The 24,620-nt window shown below is 39.7% G+C and overlaps 1 pseudogene; it reads left to right on the forward strand.

Annotated features, from left to right (window-relative positions):
• Positions 1 to 930: 930 nt before the first annotated feature.
• LOC130453552 (zinc finger protein 420-like) overlaps positions 931 to 24,620 on the forward strand; it is a 53,800-nt pseudogene continuing 30,110 nt past the window's right edge.

A 24,620-nucleotide genomic window follows, 5' to 3' on the forward strand; every position in this document is an offset into this window, starting at 1 on the left:
TGGAGACTTCCTCAGCTGCATTGGATGGCCGTGTTTTCTTTTGTGCTCCAACACGCCCTAAGCACTCCACGGTGCTTTGCTGCATCGCCATCTCAGCCGTTGAACCTTCTTGTTGGTTTCTTCCCTCTGTTCCACCAAAGCAATCTTCACATGCTGGGTGAGCAAAGCCCTGGTTCACCAGGAGTCAATGACGACCCGATGGCTACCCTCACAAGGTTTAGCCGGCCTGTCGAAGCTGTTGCCTGGGGTGTGGCCCCTGCTGCATGCTAGCAGCTACTGGGAGCCACAAGTGAGAGCTGAGTGTCAGGTGAGGGTCAGAGGCTGGAGAGCTGCCCTAGGAGGGCGCGACAAGCCCTCCATACCAAGGTGCTACCCCTCCCTGAACACCCCGTATGCCCCATACACTCATTGTTTGGGGCTAATCCCACATGCCATTAGCTCAGAGCATAAACTCCGAGTCAATTACCTAAGAGACCTCAGGGGTGAGGAGTGAGGATAAGGGGCTTTGAAGAGGCCAACCTGAGGGCCCAAATACCCCAGCTGGAACGACCTTGTCCTCGGACCTTGAATCTAGCTCTCTCTACTTTGTGCCCATCCTGGCGCCCTCCAGCCCCGGGCCCCACCTGGTGCCTTTTCTGTAGTCCCGCCTAGCCCAGAGCTACTCACCGCATGGGGATGCGCTCTTTACATTGAGCGCAAATTCCCAACTCCAGTGCCAGTTTCAATCCTCCCCGCTCTGAGCCGAGCCTTCCAAGCCCTCTGCCAAAACCATTTCGGGCCAGAGCTCCAAGCCTCCCCGTCCCGCGCCTTCTTCCCAGCTGAGCTCTGTCAGCCTCTGAGAACCGAGGGAACCAGCGAGACGGCGGGTCCTCCAGGGGCCCTAGAGTGGACCAAGATGAACCCCGGATGGGCTCTCAGGGCGCGCCCTGGGCTGGGGAAGGGGCGGGCGGAGGTTAAGGTTCCGGCTCTTGGCAGCGGCGACTTCGAGGTCTCCCTAAAGGTCTCCGAGGTCCGTTTCCCTAAAGGTCTCCGAGGTCCGTTTCCCTCCACTCCGCGCGTCCCTGAGGCGGGGGATACTGGGCAGGGGTGTTGGGAAGGTGAAGGGAGATGCCCCAGGGAAAGAGCATCAGTAGGGGATTGGTGATGGGTAGGGGATTTCTGTGCCTGCCCATTCGACTTGCACCGTGCATTTCAGCATTTCTTAAGCCCCTCTTGTGCTGGGGGTGATAAAAAAAAAAAAAACTTTCCAGAGCACTAGATGAGATAGAAGAAACACAAGGAACCATCAAATGGTATAGTGTTGGAGAGGTTCCAAAAGAGGTTTCCAGCGACCTGGAGGAAAGTCTTAAGGATGGGGGAAGTAGAATTGTAGGTAGGTAGGTACCTACCTACAATTGTAGGTGATGGTAGGTAAATTGTAGGTAGAAATTCTAGGGGTTGTGATGAACCAGGTGTGAAGGTGGGAAGAATACTGGCTGAAAGGGTGAGAAGGGTAGATAAATATTTGTCCAGTTTAACTGGAGTGGAGAGTATGTGTAGATTGATAATAGGAAGTAGGCTGGAAAGGTAACTAAAAAGAAGTTAAAGCTTTTGTTAGCTGGAATCATGAAAAAAAAATTTTTTTTTCCCCTTTTGTATCCCCAGTGCAGTGTATTGCCTGGAGTATAGTAGACAATAAATTTCTTCTTGAATTGAATTTTTTTTTTACTTTTTAAAAAATTAATTTGCAATATTTTGCCATGGTTATATTATTCATGTTCTCTCCCTCCTCTCTTCCCTCCCTCCTCCTGAGCTGAAGAGCAATTCTAATGGGTTATACATGTATCATTATTCAAAACCTATTTCCATTTTATTAATATTTGTAGTAGTGATCATTTAAAGTCAAAATCCCCAATTACATATCCATTGAACCATGTGATCAATCATGTTTTTCTTCTGTGTTTCTACTCCCATAATTCTTTCTCTGGATGTGATTAGCATTCTTTCTCAAAAGTCCCTCTGATTGTCTTGACTTGGATTTTAATTGTTCTGTCCCTCCGTCATATTAGAGGATTGGATAGATTTAATAAGAAGTTTTTAATCTAGGATCCATCAATTCTTTTTTTATACTTTGATAATATCCCTTTCCTTTATAACTATGAATTTTATTTTGTGCATTTAAATATATTCTGAGAAGGGGTCCACAGGTTTCACCAGTTCAGGGGTCCATGACATAAGAAAGGTTAATAACTCTTGTATTAGATGATTTCTTGGAGTTTTGCAAGCTCTAATGAAATCTTTGAGGCTCTGAGTGGTCACTTGAACTTGAAGTGGTCAGGAAGTGCTTCATGGAAGAAGTGAGACTTGAGCTGAATTGAAAATGGTAGCATTCTAGTACTGGTGCATAGTGAGCTCAGATGGAAAAGGTCCTACTTAGGTAAACTCAGCAGAAAGTGAATAGGCCATTTTGACAGGAGCAAAGGGTCTGCATAGCAAAGCAATGTAGAAGATATTGGAGAGATGTTAAGGTTAACTTGTAGAGAACTTTGAAGACCAGACTGAGGAATTTATATGCAGTCACAGAATCTTAGAATTGGAAGGACCTGGGAAGTCATCTAATACAGCTACCTACCTAGTGACTGCCTTTGTAGTATCTGACAATTCTACTTTAATATGCCCATATCTGGGAACTCACTAGTGCTTGAGTCATCACATTCTATTTTAGACAGTTCTAGGTGTGAGAAAGTACACAAAGATATATTCACATGTATTCAGTCTAATCACTGATCAGTAGAGGTGGAAAGGACCTTAGAGGTCTCACTCCTTTCCAGATTACTTCCTATTATCAATCTTCATATACTCTCTACTCCAGTTAAACTGAACAAATATTTTATCTACCCTTCTCACCTCTCCCTCCCTTTCAGCCTGTTTTCTTCCCACTTTTACACCTGGCTCATCTCAACCCCTAGAATTTCTACCCACAATTTAAAAGCCCAAATACTCCCCCATCCTTAAAACTTTACTCCAGGTCCCTGGTCTGTTTATTGGGCTGTGACCCACATGGAGGTGAGAGCAGAAGGAACAGGCATTGCAGTTAGCCTTGGGGGAGGCAGGCCACCTCCCTCCCCCCCCCAGACTGGTGGCTGGGAAGGAAGGAAGAAAGAAAGTGGAGTTCTTTTAGGGTATGGGACCAGACCAGTGACAGGAGAGGATACCCTGCCTTCCTTCCTTCCCTGCCCCACCCCAGCCCCTAGTCCCAGTCAGGGGAGGGAAAAAGGAAGGGAGTGACCCCAGCACTCCTCTCAGGGAAGGGAGTAAGGGTAGAGGAGTGGGGAGGCACAGTGGAGATGGGGAAGGGAGCAGCTCCAATGGAGTCCCTCTGCCTTTCTAGTAACTAACTCTGCCAGAGATGGGGCATGTGCCCACAGAGAGGTCTCTGTGTGCTATCATTGGCACACATGCCATAGATTTGCCATCACGCTCCTACATCATTTTTGATGGTAGAAATCCACTGAAAATTTTTTAGCAGAAAAATGATGTTGATTGGATCAAAGAAGTGATTTATTAAGATGAGTCTGATAGTATATAGAAGTGATGTCAAACCCCAATAAAAATGGGGCCACATATAAGAATTGCTGCAGAGGCATATTAACTTAGAAAAACCATATGTTAACTTTATCCATATTCTATGGGGATTTTGTATATTTTGTTAAATATTTTCCAGTTGCATTTTAATATGGTTTGGGGAGCACAACAGTGGCCCACATGTTTGATATCTCTTATGCACAGGATGAATTGATGGAAGGAGGTACTGGAAACAAGAAAAGCTTTTAGGAGGCATTCATATACTCTAGGTAGCAATATATAAGGATCTGGTCCTAGGCTGCATCCTTAGCCTTGTAAAGAAAGGGTTATAAATTTGAAAAAACATTATAAAGGAAAGATCAGCAGGACAAGTAAAGGGGAGAGTCAGCAATGTCAGTACAGTTTCTAGTTTGAGTGACTAGATGATCAGAATAGATAAACCTAAATGACAATCAGGCTAGGGAATAAAGTTGAATGTAGCCTTTGGTATGATGAGTTTGAGTTGACATTAGATAGGGTCATCTACAAAGAAATCTCTCCTACCAAGTTACCAGTAAAGAATAGTTAAAGAAATAAATGACAAGTTGGCAATTGGAGATTCAGAACTAGAACTTACGAAAGGCCTGACATCTTTGCAGTATGCCTATATCTTTTTTGTTTCAGGTGAATTTACAGACCATCATTCACTCAGTTTTACTTTGGGCAAGTTAAGTAAAATTGAGACCAAGTTTCTTTGTCTCTAAAAAGAGAATAAAGATACTCTATATCACAGAATTGTTAGGAACAAAGCTATAGGCATGTGACCTGTTATTGTTTCTGTACTATTTATAGTGTTGTTATCATCCTTGTTGGGAAAGCTGCATGGTATAATGAAAAGAGCTTTGGACTTGAAATCAGAATCAGGCGAAACCTGTTTGAAATACTTTCTTCAGCTCGTACTCTGTGATCTTTCAAAAGCCATTTTCTGATTTTCATTTTCATCCATAAAAAGAAGATAATCTCTAGTACCTACCTCATAAAACCATTGTGAATATCAATTGAGATAATACATTTAAAGCATTTTATAAACCTAAAAACCACATAAATGTCAACTCTTTGTCATTTGATTGGAGTGGTTGCTATTCTTCCTCAGATGATCAAGTTTCTGATTGAGGATTATCATGTGATTTAAGTTATGGTAGGTGGAATGTTCCCAAAGGCTGAATGAATGAAGCTACCATTTATTCACATTAATCCTCTGGCTTTCCCATTTGTGTTGTTCAGAATGACATCAAGCAGTATACCACAGAGGTCCCACAACACTCATGAGTGAGACCCAAACCATAATAAAATGTAATTGGGAAAAATTTAACAAAATAAAATACAGTAGAATATTATAATTATAATAGGTGGTTTTCTAAGTAAATATGTGACCTTCAGGGATCCTTATTAATAGTTTGGTAGCACCTATTTCTATTTGAGTTTGATATCCCTGATGTACATACAGTGATCTCTACTTTGAAGAGAACTACTCCCCTTTCTATGTATGCTCAGCTATACTAATCATGGATGATGGTATTCTAAGATATGCACACATACATAATAAGTATAACTTTATCTTTCTTCTTGTGTGGTCTAGACTTTAGTTAATGGACCAGAATATATAATACTATTTTTGTGTGTATGGGATGTAGGTTTATAAGAAGTTATGAGCAGAGGAATGTTTATTTTAGATGAGTCCCTACATTAATATACTTAGTTCAGTGAATTTCCAGAAGTGTCAACATGATTAAATAGAATAAACCAACAGAATGAGTCCCTACATTAATATACTTAGTTCAGTGAATTTCCAGAAGTGTCAACATGCTTAAATAGAATAAACCAACAGAATACAAATAAAATTCTAAAAATTCATTTCTTCATCTTAGATAGTTACTCCTTATAGAGGCAAGATTCTCTTTACTCTTCTAAAAATTCTCTTTGTCATTGATTACAAACCCGCCAATTCAATAAACTTTTATTAAATGCTTATTATGTGCGGGGCGCTTGCTAAGCTCAGGTAGTAGATATAATCTGTTAACGTAGAGACAGGTTGGCAGTATCTAGTTGACAACTGTTTTGCTTAACCGGAGCCAACTATTATTTCATTTATATTACCCTGTAAAGAGTATCAGAGAAAAAAACCCTTTGTCTCTTTCTGCCTTTAAGCCATGGTGATGGTATTTTTGAATCTGGCTGAAGAATATAATAATACATTTTGCTCACCATTTAATTTGTATAATATGAAGATTTTTTCCCACAATAACCCAATTATACATGAAGTACAAATATCCCCAGTTTATAGATAATGTAAAAAGGAATTCTTTATTCCTTTTTTTAATTTAACAAGGGACCTGGAGGTCCTCTTACCATAGAGATGTATAATGATTAACCAGCCCACAGCGACAGGAAGTAGAAACCATAGAGACAGGAAAAGGGGATTAAAAGGGGTGAATTGCTGATAGTTAGGGCTGGCAGGTGCAGGGAAGTTGGCTGCTCAGTCTTTTGGGTTGGTGGTTGGCATTTAGTTGCTGGAATATAAAGGCAGGCCTGAGCTGACTGAGAGGGTTTGGGGCTTTAGCCTTTGGAGGACTTTTTGGCTTTTGGTTTGGGCTGTTAGGGTTTTTTTTTTCTTTCTTGAACTTTTTGGAAGGTGACTGGTCTTTGCTGACAGACCAAATTGGAGTTGGATTAAACACTGATTGAGTTAGTTTGGATTGGGCTGGATTGGGTTGGAACTTTGTGGGGTGGCTGTTATTAGTGGTAGTTATAGGCAGTTATAGGTAGATATAGGCAGTTTTAGGTAGTAATTATAAGTAGATATAGGATAACTAGTATAGACATTAGGAAATTTTCTTTCTCTACTTCTTTCCTATATTTCTCTTCTTTACTATATTCATTTTACTGTATTCTTTTACTATCTCTATTTTAATTAAACTAAATCATTAATTGTTAAAAGCTAGTAGAAGTTTTTATTTTCTCTGGCTTAAAGGGATAATATTAACTTACAATTCTACTATATTCTCATTAAAACTTAAATTATTAAAAGCTGCTCTCTTATTTTGTCAAAACTCCTAATTTAATCCTTACAATAAGGAAAATGAAACTTTTAAAAAAACCTTGCCGAGAAGTAGCTGGGAAGCTTCATGTTCCTGTTAATTCTGACGAACTACATTTAGTTGATACCTTTAAGAATCTCAATAAACCGTGCCCATTTCACTCCTGCCCTTTAACAGCTATACTTTGTTGGGCCTCCAGAGAACATTACCACTTTAAAAGTAAAAAAGAGAATTGAGGTATCTATAAAATCTCAAATGAAATTGCTTTGTGGAAAATATAAGGACTTCAGGCAGAGAAGGAACAGCCATTATGAGCCTGAAAGCAGGGCTTGTAGGGGATGGTCTCTTATGGAAGAGGACAGAACTATGTGTGTACTGATATAAGCATCTATCAGTATCTCTGTGGATCCCCTAGGAATCTGTCATCTCTTTTAGGATAGGACTATGACTTCTCCTTTATATAAAGCCCCTTGTGGTGTCTCATACAAAGCTCTTCATACTTTAGGGGTCCTGGGAAATTTTGACTGGTGGTGGTTTAGTGACAGGGAAAGTGTAAGGGTGGGGATAAAGAGACTAAGCCTAGTTTTGAGTTCTGTCAAAGAAGGATGAGTGGTGGGTGGATGGGGTATCTCAGGCCAGGGCTAGGCTCCTGTAAAACTTTTCTATCTTCCCTAAGCTCTGCTTGCTCTCCAAATGCCTGCTTTCCTCCTTCCCCCTTCCTTGAGTGATGGAAACCAGACAATGGCATTTAGTCATAACTGGGTTCCAAGTGGGTTATTTTCCCTGAAGTTCTTTCACTGTTGCCCAGACATGGTATTTTCTTTCCCTCGGGCTGCAACTTCTATTTCTATCTTTGGATCCCTTCATGTAGTCTGAACCCCTACTGTTTGATCAGAGCTTCCAATTAAATTGTTCCCAGGTTCCTTGGGTCTTCCTTTTGGGATCTCCTGCTTCCTGCCATAAGGGCACTAACACTGATTATAGAAATTCTATTTAAGCTTATATATATATATATATATATATATATATATATAAAACCAAGAATGAAGTCTCAACACAGCCCATGAATCTCTTCCTGTAAAAGAGGCCCCATGGCAGTTTCACTGGGTTTCTTTAGACTATGGAAAGTTTCATTGGTGATCATTAGACCACATGTCTGTCCATCTAGCCCAAGACTTTCTTGAAAAGTTCCCAAAGGAGTGGTTAGGGGGTAAGGTTGGCTTCCTGGGCATCACCAAAAGGTTAATGACCCTGGGCAAGTCGCTTAGCCTCTATTTGTTTGGGCACAGAGATAGGATATTACTATTCTTATCTCCCAAGTCACAGGTCTTATTTCTGCTGAGGGGGAAATAGGAGCTGCCTTGAGATATTCAGGAGATAGTCTCTTCCTCACCCTCTTGAGTATCGTAGGAAATATTGCTCTCCTCTATGTGAATGAACTCTTCTAGCATTTGAATGTTGATGTCGCCATTAGCAGTAGTTTCTATTCTTTAAACCAAGATGGACTAAATGAGTTTACTGCCTTTTTGTCTCTAGATTTCTCCCATATTGGCTCCACTGTTCCTGGAAATGAATTTTCTTCAGAGGGCTCAACTGTACCCCTCTGAACCTTCCTGCTTATTATTTTAAACATTGTACCTATTAAATGCCTCTTGAAGACCCAGAGGCAAAGAAATTGCATCCTGAGATTGGTTGGAGTATCTACAATGAATTAGCACACCCCTTTTCCTTCTTCAGGACTTTCAGTTTCCAGATTTAATGTGATCTTCCAGGTAGGTTGAAGGAAAAAGCCATGGATCCTGGATTCTAGATATGCAGAAGTCAGAGATATATCCACACATTCCTATATAGGTAAATAAGAGAAGACCAGTCAGCAAGAGGTATTAACTTGTTTCTAAAAATACCCAGACTTCACATGAATGGACATTGCTTTGGAGAAGATTTGTAAGCTGTAAAGGGACATGTGGGTTGGAGCAGCTTTGAGCAGAGATGAACAGGCTGGTCTATAGAAAAGGATTGGGAAAGTGAAAATATGCAGGTTAAATCTGGGAAGTTAGTGTGAAGGTATTGGTAAAACACCATGATAGAGCTGCAGAGAAGCAGCTGACAAACCACAACCCTAAATAGAGAGAATTCTGGCAGTTATTGGCACAGTTGGCAAGGAGTAAGTGCTGGGTGTTGGAAAGGCAGTCTAAGTACTTCTGCAAGATGTTCCACAGGAACCAGATTTTACAGAACAAACCAGTGAGAAATAGTGAGTTTATGGACAAGGCAGTAGAGAAAGAACCATAGAAGAGGTAGACATGGAAGATGACATAGAGAAAGAAGTGTACAATCCACAGGGTCAAGGACAGAGATTAATTGGAGAATTTGCTAGGGTTCCTCACTTTACATGTTAAGGAGTTGATAGTACTGCTCAGAATATGGGTGAGTTGGTTATAAGGAAAAGTGATGCTTTATTTTTAAGTTAGAAGCTGGATATCTAGTCCAGATTTTTATATAAACACCTAGGGGTAAATTTAGGGAAATTTTCTTTGTACAAAGAGGTATAACAGTAATTGACTAATAGGATCGAAAGGCATGTGTGAATGCTGATTTAAGAAAAGAATGAATTACCAAGACCCAACTATAGAGGGGAATTCTAGTCCTGATAGAAGGAGCTTAATAAAGTATGATCAGAAGAGTGATTCTAAATAGGTGGGAGCCAAACTAATTAAGTTTGAGTCCTACCAGTTAAGGTTGTCATACCATATGAAGAGGTTGTATTTGAGAGAAGGAATTTTGGAGTTGGCTGTGAAAAGATCTTTGCTAATTGTTATAATCCCAGGGTCAAAAATCACACAGCAAGAATTCCATGTGGGAAATGCTTATTAGGAAGTAAGTTTCATAGGTACCTTTGAGAGTTATCAAAACTGTCCACCTCTTTTAAACATTAATAAATCTCTTCTGACACTAGCACTTTTCTTTTTCATGTTGTTTCAGATTCTGGAGAATAAGCCAGTATGTGAAAAACAGGAATTTTCAAAAGATGTAGGCTTCTATGGAAAGGCAGTCATAGTACTTCTGCAAGATATTCCACAGGAACTTGGTTTTTAGAAGATGGAGAATTTGATGGAAATTTTAAAAGCCAACAAGGAAACTGTATAGGAGGAATTTTGAGGAAATCTTTTTTCCAGGAAAGTGGTTTTAGAAAAATGACTAAGACTCATAAAAAAATCTCACCAGGAAGAACCCAGGAATGTAATCAATTTGAGAAGACTTTTGGTCATAATTCAAATCATACCACTCATCAAAAAAAATCTACAAAAGAGAGAACAAATAAATGTGCTACCTGTGACAAAAGTTTCAAATATAATTGTGATCTTATTCAACATCAGAGAATTCACACTGGAGAGAAACCTTATATTTGTGATGAATGTGGAAAAGGTTTTGGCCGAAGTTCATTACTTACTCGACATGAGAGAACTTGCACAGGAGAAAAACCATATAGATGTAATGAATGTTGGAAAAGCTTTAGTCAAAGCTCACATCTTATTCAACATCAGAGAACTCATACAGGAGAGAAACCTTATGAATGTATTGAGTGTGGTAAAAGCTTTATTCAGAGCTCACAACTTATTCAACACCAGAGAATTCATACTGGAGAGAAGCCCTATGGATGTAAAGAATGTGGGAAAGGCTTCAGTTCAAGTTCCCATCTTACTCAGCATCGAAGAATCCATACTGGAGAAAGACCCTATGGATGCGATGAATGTGGGAAAGCTTTCAGTCAAAGTTCACACCTTATTCTGCATCAGAGAACTCACACAGGAGAGAAACCCTATGTATGTATGGAATGTGGGAAATGCTTCAGTTGTAGCTCACACCTTGCTCAACATCAGAGAATCCATACTGGAGAGAAACCTTTTGAATGTAATGAATGTGGAAAAGCTTTTTGTCTGAACTCACAGCTTATGCGACATCAGAGAACTCATACAATAGAAGAAAAACTCTATAAATGTAATGAATGTAGCAGAGCCTTCAGTCAGAGTTCGCACCTTATTCAGCATCAGAGAATCCATACAGGAGAGAAACTCTATGGGTGTGTGCAGTGTGGGAAAGCCTTCAGTCGAAGCTCCAATCTTATTCGGCACCAGGCAACACACATTAGTGAGAAGCCCTTTAAATGTCAACAATGTGGAAAAGCCTTTATTCACAGCTTACAACTCAGTAAGCATCAGAGAATCCACACAAAATAATTGGCCCTGGAGAAGAACCTGTGAATGTAATTTATAGAAATTGTGTCAATATTCTGTCTTTGTTCAATATGAGATAATTCATGTAATTATTGGCAAGTCACTTGAGCTCAAATTTCCTTATCTGTAACAGTGGGGCTTTACAATAATTGAATTATTGACCTCAGAGAGTTGTGAGGAAAGCACTTCACAAACCTTAAAACATATCAGTGTATGTTCTATGGAAAAGAAAGTTTATGAATATAATAGATGTGGTCAAGTCCCTCAAAGTCTGTTCAGCCTTTATTCAATAGAGTTATTCATGGAATGCAACAAGTGCAGGGAAAGCATCAGTCAATATTGGTTCATTAGGATTGTAAAACATAAGATCACATATTTAGTGCTGGAAGGAATCTCAGAAGTCATCTAACTAAAGCCTCTAAAAAAGGCAAGACAGAAAAGGAAAGTTGAAAAAAGGAAAAGGAAAGACAGAAAAGGAAACCAAGGCCCAGGGAGATTATTTGCCCAAGATCATAAGGTAGCAAAAGAGAGCTATGATTTGAATCCAGATTTTCTTGACTCCTAATCCAGCATCAGCCCCTCATTTTACAAATGAAGATACTAAGGGTCTAAGAGATGAAAGGACTTGTTCTAAAATAAATATAGGATCATAGATTTAGAATTGGAAGGGATCATGAAGCCCATCTAGTCCAACTACTCATTATACAGAGAACTGAACTATATTATATTATTATATTATATTATTATACAGAGATATTAACTAACTTGGCCAAAGCTATGTATGATGTGTTCATAATGATTTCCCCCAGAAATAACAAACAGCCCCCCTCCAGAGTCCTTTCTAGACCATTCACTGAATTCCCAGAGCTGATCCCAGAAAAGAAGTTTGTAGCAGTCCACACCTATCTAGGGACAAGGGAAACAGAATGTAAAGATTGTCTTAGAAGAGAGCATGCTCAGTCTTGCGCATGGCTGGGAAAGTCTCTGACCCTTGACCCCAGCTTCCCCCAGGTTGAGCGGGAAAACAGGTTTCATTGTGCTCACCTGGCTAAGAGAAACCACACCTATACCTTGTCATTAACCAATGATAATCATTCCTATGTATTGTGTATATTTGCATATCAAAGAGATTAAATACAGGGCCACAGCAAGCTCCGCCCTCTCTTCCTCTCTTGGATCTCAGCTCTCACTGATGCCTGTCCTTGCTTAATTCCTTTCCTTATCTACCTCTCCCACCTGGGACCTGGCTTTTGGCCAGGCACTCTCTTTTCTCTATCATGTCTCCGACCTGTGTGGTATTAATTGTGGATCTCAGGATGGATCATGCCTCTGCAACATCCTAAAGATCAGGGTTATGCTGTGGCCCTATTATAATCAATAAGGCCTGGTTTCTGACTCATTTCTGCCACCTTATAACTATAACTTGGCTCCACCACGCCCCTCAGGGTATCCAAAACTTCTATCCTTTTTCTATCTTCCTACCTTGAGGCTTCTCATGGGTTCAGGGAGCCTCAAGGTTCCTACATCCATTCATTCCTCTTTTGTTCAAGAGATATTAAGAACCAGGTACTGGTTGCTATGGCAAATACATTTAGAAAGGAAGTATGGATGAAGTGGAAGGAATCATCTGACCTGATTTCAAATTCTCACTTTGCCATTTTCTACCTTTGTGACTTTGGATCACTTCACCACTCTGGGCCTCAGTATCTTCATCTGTTCATTGAGGTGGCTGAACTAAATGATCCCTGAGATCCCTTCCAATTAAATCTATGTTCTATTAAAGGAAAATTAGCAGGAGCAGGAGCAATTCTACAAACCAGGAGCAGGAGATCCTACAGGGCAGAAGCAAGGGTAAGATTCCAGAGCTCTGAAGAAGGGACAGTCAGTTTCTTCTCTGGGTGAGACTGTTAAGCAGCCAGGAGGGTTTTCTGTCTGGTTTTTCTGGGGTGGACCTAGAGAGCCAGATATTTCCTCTCCCGAGGCTTTCCTTGAGATCTGCCTATCCCTGCTGCTGCTGCTGAAGAGTGATTTTCAGCAGAGCTGTTCAAGACTCCTGAGGACAACTGTCAGTGAGACTTTCTTATCAACCCTGTTCCTGCTATGTTCATTCCCTTCCCAATTTATATATTAACTAAGAGGTTTAATTTAACTAGTTGTAGGAGATAGATTTATAAGTAGAGAAGTGTTAGATAGTGTAAGATAACAACTTGATTTCAGGTTTAGATAAATTGTCCCAATTCCCTTCCCTTCCTTCCCTTAAATAAACTATTATTTTAGTTATACATATATATATATACATATATATATATATGTTATTTCAGTATAGTTATTTCAATTTCTAAAATAAGACACAACCCCTGCCCTGATGGAATATAACTTCTGGTAGCAAAATTAAGAAACATGTAAGTATATTACAAATCTTACAGAGAAGTGACAGGTATTAACTGCCTAAGCAATCAAGCAGGAAACGTTTGATGGAGGCAATGGCATTTGAGTTGGGTTTAAAAGGACTGTGAAGAATTAAAACAGGTTAAGAATGGGTGGTGGACATTCCAAACATATACGACAGTATGTACAAAAAGCAGTGTTGAGTGAGTGTAGGATATGTTGAAGAGAAGATTGAGTAGTCCATTTTAACTAGAGCATAGAGCATATAGGAGAGTAATAATGACATAAAATTGGAAAGTTAGGGTGGCACCAGTTTGTGGATAGCCTTGAAGAAACTTGAATTTTACTCAATATAGGCAAGAAGGAGTTTCTTAAGATCTTTGAGATGAATGACCTAACCAAATCTATCAGAAATATTATTCTGGAAGCCATATGAAACATTTATATAGGGTATATAAAAGTAGGTAGTTATATACTACTAAAAATATGTACTTTTAATATAAACTATATTAATTAGAATGGGGAAAGCATTGGAATGTAGAGACCTGTTGGGAGGCTATTGCATTTGTTTAGGTGGGTGGTAATGATAGTCTTAAGTTTACAAGGTATAATGCAACAGGGGCAAGCAGAAAAAAATCCAGCTAATGGTGCTCTAGGAATATTTGAGGAGGGAGAAAACACTTTAATCTAGGGAAGGAAGGATGGATGAGATAAGGAAAGGGTTCCTGACTCTTTTATTCCACAAGCATTAAAGTTTCTACTTTGTGTCGGTCCCTGAAGATTCAAAGACAAAAATTAAATAACCTTTACCCTCAAGGAGATTATGTTCCACTGGAGGGAAATCACACAGATAAAGTAAATAAATAATAAATATTTATTAAGTGCCTACCTTGTTCCAGGTACTATGTGTTATGTTCTGGGGATACAAAAAGAAGCAAAAGATAGTCCCTGCCCTGAAGGATTTTACAATCTAATGGGAGAGCCAACATATAAACAAATACATACAAAACAAGCTATATACAAGACAGAATTAAGAGAAGTTAAGAAAGACTTCCTATAAAAGCTAGGATTGTAATTGAGACTTAAAGTAAGCCAAGGAAGTCAAACAGATAATACATACAAAGTAATACATACAAAGTAATGTATAAATTTCTGGAAGGGAAGGCACTAATAACTAAAGGGGATCAGGAGAGGCCAGAAGTTACCAAATGGTTTTGTTTCTTGGCACCCTTGGTGTTTTAGTAATTTTTTCACAGCATTAAAAAAAACCCTGGAATATTAATCTGGAATATTTTTCCATGGTTACATGCTTGTTCTTTCGCATCCCTCTTCCCTTCCCCTCCCATAGCCAACAAGCAATTCCACTGGGTTTTACATGTGTCATTTTGCAAAGCACTTCTAAGCCAGAAGAAATACTTCATAGTTCCACATATTAAGTAGTTAGCCCAAACAACTTAATAATAAATTGATGATAATAAATTTCTATTTTATGTTATAATAATTTAGTAGCCATTTGGGAAAAAAAAGACAGGCAACTAGGCAGTATAGGGGATAGAGTACTTGGCCTGGAGCCAAGGAAGACTGATGGATCTCGAAAGTTGACAAGTATTTTTATATATAGAAATAGACAAATACAATACATAATCTAAGAAATAAGAAAATTTGAGAAGTTGTAGCTGAAAGTACAAGTACATTAAATCATCAAACATTCCAAAACAGCATTGAAAAGAATGTAGCTCTAATGTTGAAACTGAACTGATTTGTATTAATAGTTTGAGCAGTGGAACTATAACTGCTTACCTCAAATATTTAATATATCCCAAGGCATCCTTGTGAGTTAGCTGGAGTGCCATAGCAATATTTGGGAACTTCGGAGATGGACTGAATATAGGAGATGATCATTGAACTGAACCTTGAGGAAAGCCAAAGATTCTTCAAAGTGGAAGTTAGGAGAAAGTACATGGGGTACAAGCTTTGCAAAGGCACAGAAAAAGCATTTGGAATGTCACATTCAGGGGGGAAAATAGATAATTTGACTGGAGTATACAGTGTGTGTGAGAGTAATACATTCTAATTATCCCAAAAGGATATATTGAATCCAGATTACGAAGGGTTACAAATGCCAGAGGAAGCCCCTGGAACTTCTTAAGCAGGAGACTGATATGGTCAAAACAGGTTCCTTTAACCTACATGGCAGTTGTTATTCTCTGCTGGAGTAGTAACCTTCAGGAAATGAAGCTCAGCTCTACACCATGATTTAGTCTAAGAGAAGGATTATGGGGGCTGAGGAGTGACAAGTGGACAACTGGAGTCCTCCACTAGGGTCATAGTGACAGAAAAAAATGATTAAGGCCCCTCTATTGGGTTGAACCCCCAGAAATGAACTAAGGAGAGAACAGAGATGAGTGGTACAGGATGAGGTGTGAATTTTATCCTTAGAGAGAGTATCTAAATTAGAGATGTTGATTGGCAGCTAGATGGTGAGAGGTACATAGAGAAAGCTAGCATTGGAGTCAGGAAGAAGATTCTGAATCCTGCCTCAGACATTCCTAACAGTGTGACCTTGAGCAAACTGAACTTCCCTGGACCTTGTTACTCCTCTGTGCAAGGAGGAGGATGCCTTTAAGTTCCTTTTTAGCTCTAAGAGTATGATTCTTTCATCTATTAGAGGTAGGTACTATATATAGATATTTTACCATTCCCATTTTGCAAATGAGGAAACCGAGGCTTAGGTTGCAAGTTACTTTTTAAAAAAAATTTATTTATTTAGAACATTTTTCCATGGTTACATGATTCATGATCTTTCCCATCCTTCTTCCCTTCCCCCTCCTGGAGCTGATGAATAATCCCACTGGGTTATACATGTATCATTTCCAAATTACTTTTGTCTGTGGTTTTATAGCTATGGATGCTGAAGGTGGGATGTGAGCACACATCTTCTTGACTCCAAGTCCAGCAATACCCATTCCTCCATGTTACCTCCCATATTCTATTGGAAGTATAGTGGTGCTATCAAAAGAAACAGGGACTTGAAGAACAAGTGTAAGAGGGACTATGGTAAAGGCAGAGGTGAAGGAATCAGTGGAAAGACAACAAACATTACATACCTGCAATGTGACAGGCACTGTAATTAATGCTGGGGATAAAAAGAATGGCAAAAAGAATCTCTGTTCTGAAGAAACTGTCTAATGGAAGATTAGTGTGCAAAAAAATTATACGTACAATATACATGCAATGTAAATAGAGTGTCATTTCAGAGGGAAGGCACTAGCAATGAGAAGGGAATGCAGAAGGTGGAATTCAAACTGAGTTTTTAAAAAAATGTTTGTTTTCAACTAAAAATATACTTTCCCACTCTTCCCTATTCTTTCCCACCACCATTGAGAAAGAAAGAAAAAAATCTCTATTACATATATAGTCAAAGGAAATTTCTACACTGGCTATCTCCCTGTCTGTCTCTCTTCTGTATGTCTGTAGTAGTAGTTTCTCGGTAACCAAGGATGACGATTGTCTTTGTGCGTTTTCATCTATGATAGATGAGTGTGCACAAAAACAACAACAACAAAAAAAGCGTGAAGGAGATTTAAGTGGAAAAGTCGATGCACAGAGACAGTCCCACTCTCTTGGTGTTGGAAGCCTGGGTCCAGTGGCACGAAAAATCGTTACACCTGGAGACTTCCTCAGCTGCATTGGATGGCCGTGTTGTCTTTTGTGCTCTAACATGCCCTAAGCAGTCCACAGTGCCTTGCTGCGTTGCCCTCTCAGCCATTGAACCTTCTTGTTGGTTTCTTCCCTCTGTTCAGCTGAAGCAGTCTTCACATGCTGGGTGAGCAAAGCCCTGGTTCACCAGGGGTCGACGACCTGATGGCTACCCTCACAAGGTTTAGCTGGCCTGTCGAAGCTATTGCCTGGGGTGTGGCCGCTGCTGCATGCTAGCAGCTACTGGGAGTCATAAGTGAGAGCTGGGTGTCAGGTGGGGGTCAGAGGCTGGAGAGCTGCCCTAGGAGGGCAAGACAAGCCCTCCATACCAGAGATACTACTCCTCCCTGAGCACCCCATACACCCCAATATGTATGTATGTATGTATATATGTATATATATATGTTATAACTATCACCTCTCTCAGGAGTAGGAGGTAGATAATGTTTCATTGTGAGTCTTTTGGAATTAGAGTTAGAAGGTGGGATTTAAAGAGTTTTTAATGGTGCAGCTGGGTAGCTCAATGGATTGAGAGCAAGGCCTAGGGACAGGAGTCCTGGGTTCAAATCTGACCCCAGACACTTCCTCACTGTGTGACCCTGGGCAAGTCACTTGGCCCCCATTGCCTAACCCTTACTACTCTTCTTCCTTGGAACCAATACATAATATTGATTCTAACATGGAGGGTAAGGGTTTTAAAAATAAAGAGTTTTTAATGAGCAAAAGCACTTTTTCTCATAGAACAAAAGGAAAAAAACATTAAAAGCATCTACAGTCAAGCAAAACAAATTTCTGCACTGACCATATCTAAGAAACACATCTCATTTTGCATTCTGAATCTACCTTTTGGGTGGTGGATAGCATTTTTCATTACTAGATGAATCTGGAATCTGGTATTGGAGTATGGTATTGATCAGAGTTCCTAGTTTTTCCATAGTTGTTTGTCTTTACCATATTGTTATCATCGTAAAAATCATTCTGGTTCTGCTTACTTCACTTTTATCAGTTCATAAGTCTTCCCATATTTCTCTAAAACCATCCCTTTCATAATTTCTCACAACATAATAGTATTGTATCATATATACCACAACTTGTTCAGCCATTTCCCAATTGATAGCAACCCTTCAGTACCTAATTCTTTGCCACTGCAAAAAGAGTAGCTATAAATATTTTTGAACTTATGGGCCCTTTTCCTTTTTCTCTGTTCATCTGAGTCTTGAAGCCAGAGGAAGGTGGTGGTGACAAAAGAGAATTCTAGTCATGGAGAAGCTGGGGTGTGTGGAGAAGAGGGGAATTAGACAGCCAGTGAAAAGACATGGAGTTGAGAGATAATGCTGTGTGAAAGAAGCAGAAAGGCTGGTGTCACAATCAGAGTCTAGTGTAATAAGCCTGAAAAGGTAGAGAATGGCCAAGTTCCCAAGTTCCAAGTTGTGAAGGGTTTTAAATACTAAAACAGAGGATTTTATATTTGAACCTGGAGGTAATAGGGAGCCTCTGTAATTTGAGTAAAGGAGGTTGACATAGATCTACACTTTAGGAAAAATTACTTTGGCAGCTGAGTGGAGGATGTATTGGATTGGAAAGAGAATTGAGAGAAGGAGGGAGAATAACCAGAAAGCTATTGCAATAGTCCAGGTTTGCTGTGATAGGGGTCTATAGCATAGGGCTGTCAGTTTTACCTTTATATCTCTCATTGCATACACTTTTTTCCTCTGGCACAGCCACCTTCCAGAAAACAATATACCAGTGAGCTCATTTTCTCCTCACATCACTCAGACACAGATTTCTCCCCACTAACTTCTCCTTTATCCTATTTTCACATGAGGGTGGCCACCCTTCTTTTGGCTTTTGCCATCTTAAATGCAGTCAGTCAACACGCATTTATAAGTGCTGTGGCTGTGTCATAGGAGAAAAATGGCTGTAGATGAGAGACAAGAAGGTAAAAATGACAGGACATAGTAGCAGATTGGATATGTGGAGAGAGAACAAGGAGTCTAGGATAAAACTAATTTTGGGTGACTGGATGATGTACTTGACACTGATAGAGAAGTTCAGAAGAGGAGAGGACTTAGATGTGGGTAAGAAGATAAATGAATTCATTATTGGACAGGCTCCATTTGAAATGCCTATAAGAGTTCAGTTTCAAGATACCCAAAAGACAGTTCATGATTCAGAAAAGGAGCTCAGGAGAGAGGTTAGGTTAGGCATAGGGAATCATCTACATAGATATTATCACTGAATCCTTGGTAGCAGATGAGATCACCAAGAGAGATACTAGAGAAAAAAGTGCAGGACAGAAACTTAGGGGACACCTTTGCTTAACAGGTTGTAAATTACTTTCTCTAGGAATTTAGCTGTTTGAGGAGCAGATGTGGATGTTAGCTAGTTTAGGGTTGTTTGCTTTTTTAAATGAATTGTCTTCTGGGGAGAATGGATCGAGGTCTTAAGCTCAGAGTTGGGGACGAGGAGGATGAAGAGTGAGACCATGCATCGATTGCCTTTCAATAGTGAGGGCCCAGGTTCAAGAGAGATGAGGTGAGAGGTCAGATCTTTGCCAGAGCATCCTTTGCGGGAGCATCATCGGCCCTGCAGGAATGAGCATAATCTTTAGTTCAGTTATCCTGGGCCTTTCAGCCATTCTGACTTCACGCTATTCCCCAACAGTTGTTTTCTTGTCTCCCAACTCCAGGTCCAGGCGGGAGGCTGCCTCCTGGGAGGATAAGAGGAGACCGAACCATGGAAACAGGTTCTCCTAAAGCCCCCCAAACGGCCTCGGGCCGGCTGAAGGGGCGTCACTTCCGGGCTTCAGAAGTGTGCCAAACCTGGGTACCCACATCAGTTGACTGGGAGAGGTGTGTGTGGGCCCTAATGTCGTGAGAGCTGTGGGCCGGCCCCGGCTCCTGCCCCGGGATCGAGGTAAGGGAACAACTGGCGTTCCCGCGAGGGAGGCCGTACTGTTGCGGGCGGGCTCCGGGAAGGACTGAAGTCACCCCAGAGAACTCCGCAGGGACGAGATTTGAACCCAGTTCTTAAGCCCAGGGAGCCCCGCTGCGCACCCCCCTGCCCTACCGTCTGGCGGGTTCCTTCGAACGCATGCTGATTTCTGCTCCTGCCCCAGGATCCCAGTCCCTCTCTCCTCCTCCCGGGCCTAGTTGCTAAAGCGTTCTCTTCTGCTGCGTCTTCATTCCTTCCTCTCCCTAATTCTTTCCTGACTGTCTACAAACGTACTTGCCTTCTCGTCTTAAAGAAAAACCTAAATTCTCTTAACTTTTCACCTCCGATCATCTCCCATCTTCCTCTCACCCCTCATCATTCGCCGCCATCTAAATCAGTCAATAAGCATTGATTAAGCGCCTGCTATGTACCAGGCACTGAGCTAAATGCCGGGGATGCTGAGAAAGGGGGTGGGAGTGAGGAGTACGACACGCCCATAACCAGGTTCAAACCAGGTGTGTACAGGATAAACTGGAAATAATTAACAGCAGGAAAGCAGTAGCTTTATCCTTTATCTCTCTCATCTTCTACCAACTTCTTTCATTCAGGCTTTCTTCTTTCCCAGAAGTCAGTAGCGACCGATTATCGATCTCCAAATCCTATGCCGCCTCCGCCCCCATCCTGTCATCAACTTGGACTTCTCAGCTCATTTTGATCCCCCTGAAATTCCTTCTACTGATTACGTTATTACCGTCACTTCAAAAACCTCTTGGTTTTACAACTCCCACACCTACCCCTCACCGTTGTTTTAGTATTCTTTTCCTAGTCTCTTAATGTGAGATATTACTGGAACTTGTTCTCAGCCCCTTTCTCTACCTTTATCAATATCATTAATTTCCATGACTTTAACTGTCATTTTTGTGTAAATTCCCACCCAGATCATTACATATTTTCAGTTCTTATCCTATATTTCCACCTTACATATTTTTCCTATATTTTATTTTAAAATTCTGAATTTACATGCCAAAAAAATCCACAACATATCAACAAAAGAGCATAAAAAGTTTTTGTATGAAGCTGAATTTCCATTTTATACTGCTTGCTTTTAAATATATATAATAAATCTATACATTTTCAAAAGTAACTTGTATTTGTTTTGTTCTAAATTTCCTTTTGTTCTGCATGTTTAAAAATGTTTTAGTAGCCCCCTTCTAGGGCATTAGTAATGTTAATCTCTTCATTCCTCTCCCCTATCTCCATTAAAAACTGAGACACAGAAGGGGAGGAAGCTATTGTAACAAATAAACACAACTAAGCAAAACACAAAGTGGCTGTATTTAAAACTATACGTTCCTGTCTGCACATTTTATCTGTTACTTCTGTCAAGTAAAGAATATGCTTCATCATAACATAGGATGGAAACATGGTTGGTTATTGCATTGATCAGAATTGTCTTTCAACAATGTTGTTTTACTTTACAGTATTGCTCCTACATAAATCATTCTCCTGGTTCTCAGTTGACTCCAGTTCAGAAAATACTATTAGGATTCCCTGAAATTGTCTCATCATTTTCTATGGCACAATAATATTCCACTACATTCATATGCCACAATTTATTCAGCTATTCTGTTCAGCTATTCCTGTCTGAGTGGCAGTCAAAGGCACTTTCTTAAATTCTGATTCTTTTCTTTTTTTCCTTTTTAATCCTTCTTTAGAAATGGGAAGTTTATTTTGATTGTGATTATTTTTTCCTTATAATCTCCTCCCCTTTCCTATCCCCAGTTGTTTCCCTGTTGAAGTTAATGGATTTCACTGTTTGTATGTATGCTTACTCATCCTTTATCCATTTCATATAAAAGAGATTCCTCTGATTCCTGGGCTTTCCACCCTTCTGCCAGGTTTTTCTATATTCTTATGTGCCATGATTATGAGAAAAGGTATGTGGCAGGAAATAATATAACATATGGTACTGCCAGATTATGAAAGGCCTTTGATGCCAGGCAAATAAGTAAAAATTTTAATAGGCAGGCAATAGGCACACGTTGAGGATTTTGGAGTGGAAGAGCACCATGACCATTATATATATATGTATCTATGTATCTATATATCTATGCATCTATCTATCTATCTATCTACACACACACACACACACATACACACACTACATGGATCCATGACCTCACCAGTGTGGTATAAAGGTGAAAAGGGATTATTTTTATAAAAAGGTTGGACTGGATTATATTTAAAATCGGGTCACCAGGAATTTAATTTATTCCAAAAAGATTTATTTATAATTTATTTACAAAATATAGAAAGAGTGAAGTAAGAAAATCAGAGAGAGGATAGGGCAAGATATCTAGCCTAAACACTAAGTAATTTACTCTTGGGCTCTGGCTCAACCCAGGCAGGGAGAGTTAGTCCTTAGTCCTTAGCCAGAGAGGCCTCAGCAAAGCTGAGGTCCTGGAGAAGTCTCTCTCAACAGGTAGGTCTCTCCTGAGGCTAGTTTCTTCAGAAAATCCGGGAAAGGAGTCAGCCTTTTCACTCACCACGTGTCAGTCCAAAGGAAGAGATTTGAGAACAGACTCACCAAGAACAGGATCTCTGGTCCAGTCAGCAGATTCTTCTCCAGTCTCTACTCCAAAGAATGAAGAACTGACTCTTACAGGAAGTTGTAATTCCTTTTAAAGACACTTTCTTTTGCATCACTTCCTGTGCCTTCCTCCACTTTTCATGTGGCAAATCATAGTCTAAATCCTTGCTTAGGACTGTCCAGGAGGCAGTCAGTTGATTCTGATTCGTCACCTACTATTGCACATGTGAGTCACAGACCTCTTCCACTAAATGATTAAGTGGGATATTTATACTTTTGGTGATTAAATCTAAAAATGAGCAGGTGAGTTAATTTAATTTTCACAATCAGAGGAGAGTTAATTAACTTAATTTTCACAATCAGGGGATAGTTAAATTTAATCTTCACAGTGGATACTGCTTCCAACAGTGCAGGTAAAAACCCATTTATCCCTTCTTATCCCATATAACTCAAGATTATTCTAATATGTGGTATGGAGAGGAAGAGAAAAAAAGGTAGGGAGACTTGCTAAGAGATTATTTTGATAATTCTGATGACTGGTTATGAAGGGTTACTTGGAGAGGTAACAATGGAAATAAAGAAGAAAGGCTGGATGTGAGAGTCATTGTGAGATCAAGAAGAATGGGTAGGCCTTGGTAAACAACTGAATATGAGAGGTGATGGAGAAGGAAAGGTCCAAGAGAATTTAAAAATAATTAACATGGGACAGGAGCAGGTTTAGAGAAAAAGATAGCAAGCCTTTCAGATAACTTGAGTTTGAGGTGTCAATGGGATCTCAGGTGGAGATGTTTGGTAGACAGTTGATGTACAGTAGTAGTTCTAGCCAAGACATTTGTCTAATGGGAAGCAGACAACTCAACTTCCATATACCTATTCAAGGAAAAACCAAAATTTTTTACTAGTCCAAATAATGATTAAGAAATCCAATGAGATCATGGGTAGCATGAGCTAACATAATAAAAATGACAATCCTACCCAAATTAATTTACTTATTTAGTGCCATACCCATTGAACTACCAAAAAACTTTTTTACTGAATTAGAAAAAATGATAACAAAGTTCATTTGGAAGAACAAAAGATCAAGGATATCCAGGGAAATCATGAAAAAAAAATACAAAGGAAGGAGGACTTGCAGTCCCAGATCTCAAACTATACTAAAAAGCAGTGGTCATCAAAACAATTTGGTCCTGGCTAAGGGACAGAAAGGAGATTCAGTGGAATAGACTTGAGGTAAATGACCTCAGCAAGACAGGCTATGATAAGTCAAAGATCCCAGCTTTTGGGGACCAAAATCCACTATTTTTTTATTTTTTATTTATTTTATTTTATTTTTATTTGGTCATTTTCAAACATTATTCATTGGAAACAAAGATCATTTTCTTCCTCCCCCAACCCCTCCCATAGCCAATGAGCAATTCCACTGGGTATCACACGTGCCCTTGATTTAAACCCATTTCCATGTTGTTGGTATTTGCATTAGGGTGTTCATTTAGAGTCTCTCCTTAATCATATCCCATCCACTCCTGTAGTCAAGCAGTTGCTTTTCCTTGGTGTTTTTACTCCCACAGTTTGTCCTCTGCTTGTGGATAGTGTTTTTTCTCCTAGATCCTGATTGTTCAGGGACATTGCATTGACACTAATGGAGAAGTCCATTACGTTCGATTGTACCACAGTGTATCAGTCTCTGTGTACAATGTTTTCCTGGTTCTACTCCTTTTGCTCTGCATCAATTCCTGGAGGTTATGTATCCAAAGGCAAGAAGAGTAGGCTCAAGAAAGTAGTGATACAACAATCCTGGAGAATATGGCCTTGTTTGTATTGCTTTTATTCTCATTGACCATATTGGTTTAATTCAGATGCCAATCCTCCACTTGTCCATTCAGGTCCCTTATTCCAATGAATTATTGTTCAAAGTATGATTTTTGTGATTTTTCAGAATGGAGGAATGTGCTAATCAAGAGACATTATTTTCTTTTCAAACAAAATCTATAATCAATCTAAATCTTTAATTCTTTGGCTCCATGATCTCTCCAGGGTTCTATGTTTTATCACAATGTTTAGTTAGTCATTTTGCTTAGTAATATCCTTAACTTCCATGAAATCAATTATTTTCTATATGCAGACAATTCTGAG

The sequence above is a fragment of the Monodelphis domestica genome, chromosome 3, assembly GCF_027887165.1.
Source record: "Monodelphis domestica isolate mMonDom1 chromosome 3, mMonDom1.pri, whole genome shotgun sequence".
Taxonomy (NCBI): domain Eukaryota; kingdom Metazoa; phylum Chordata; class Mammalia; order Didelphimorphia; family Didelphidae; genus Monodelphis; species Monodelphis domestica.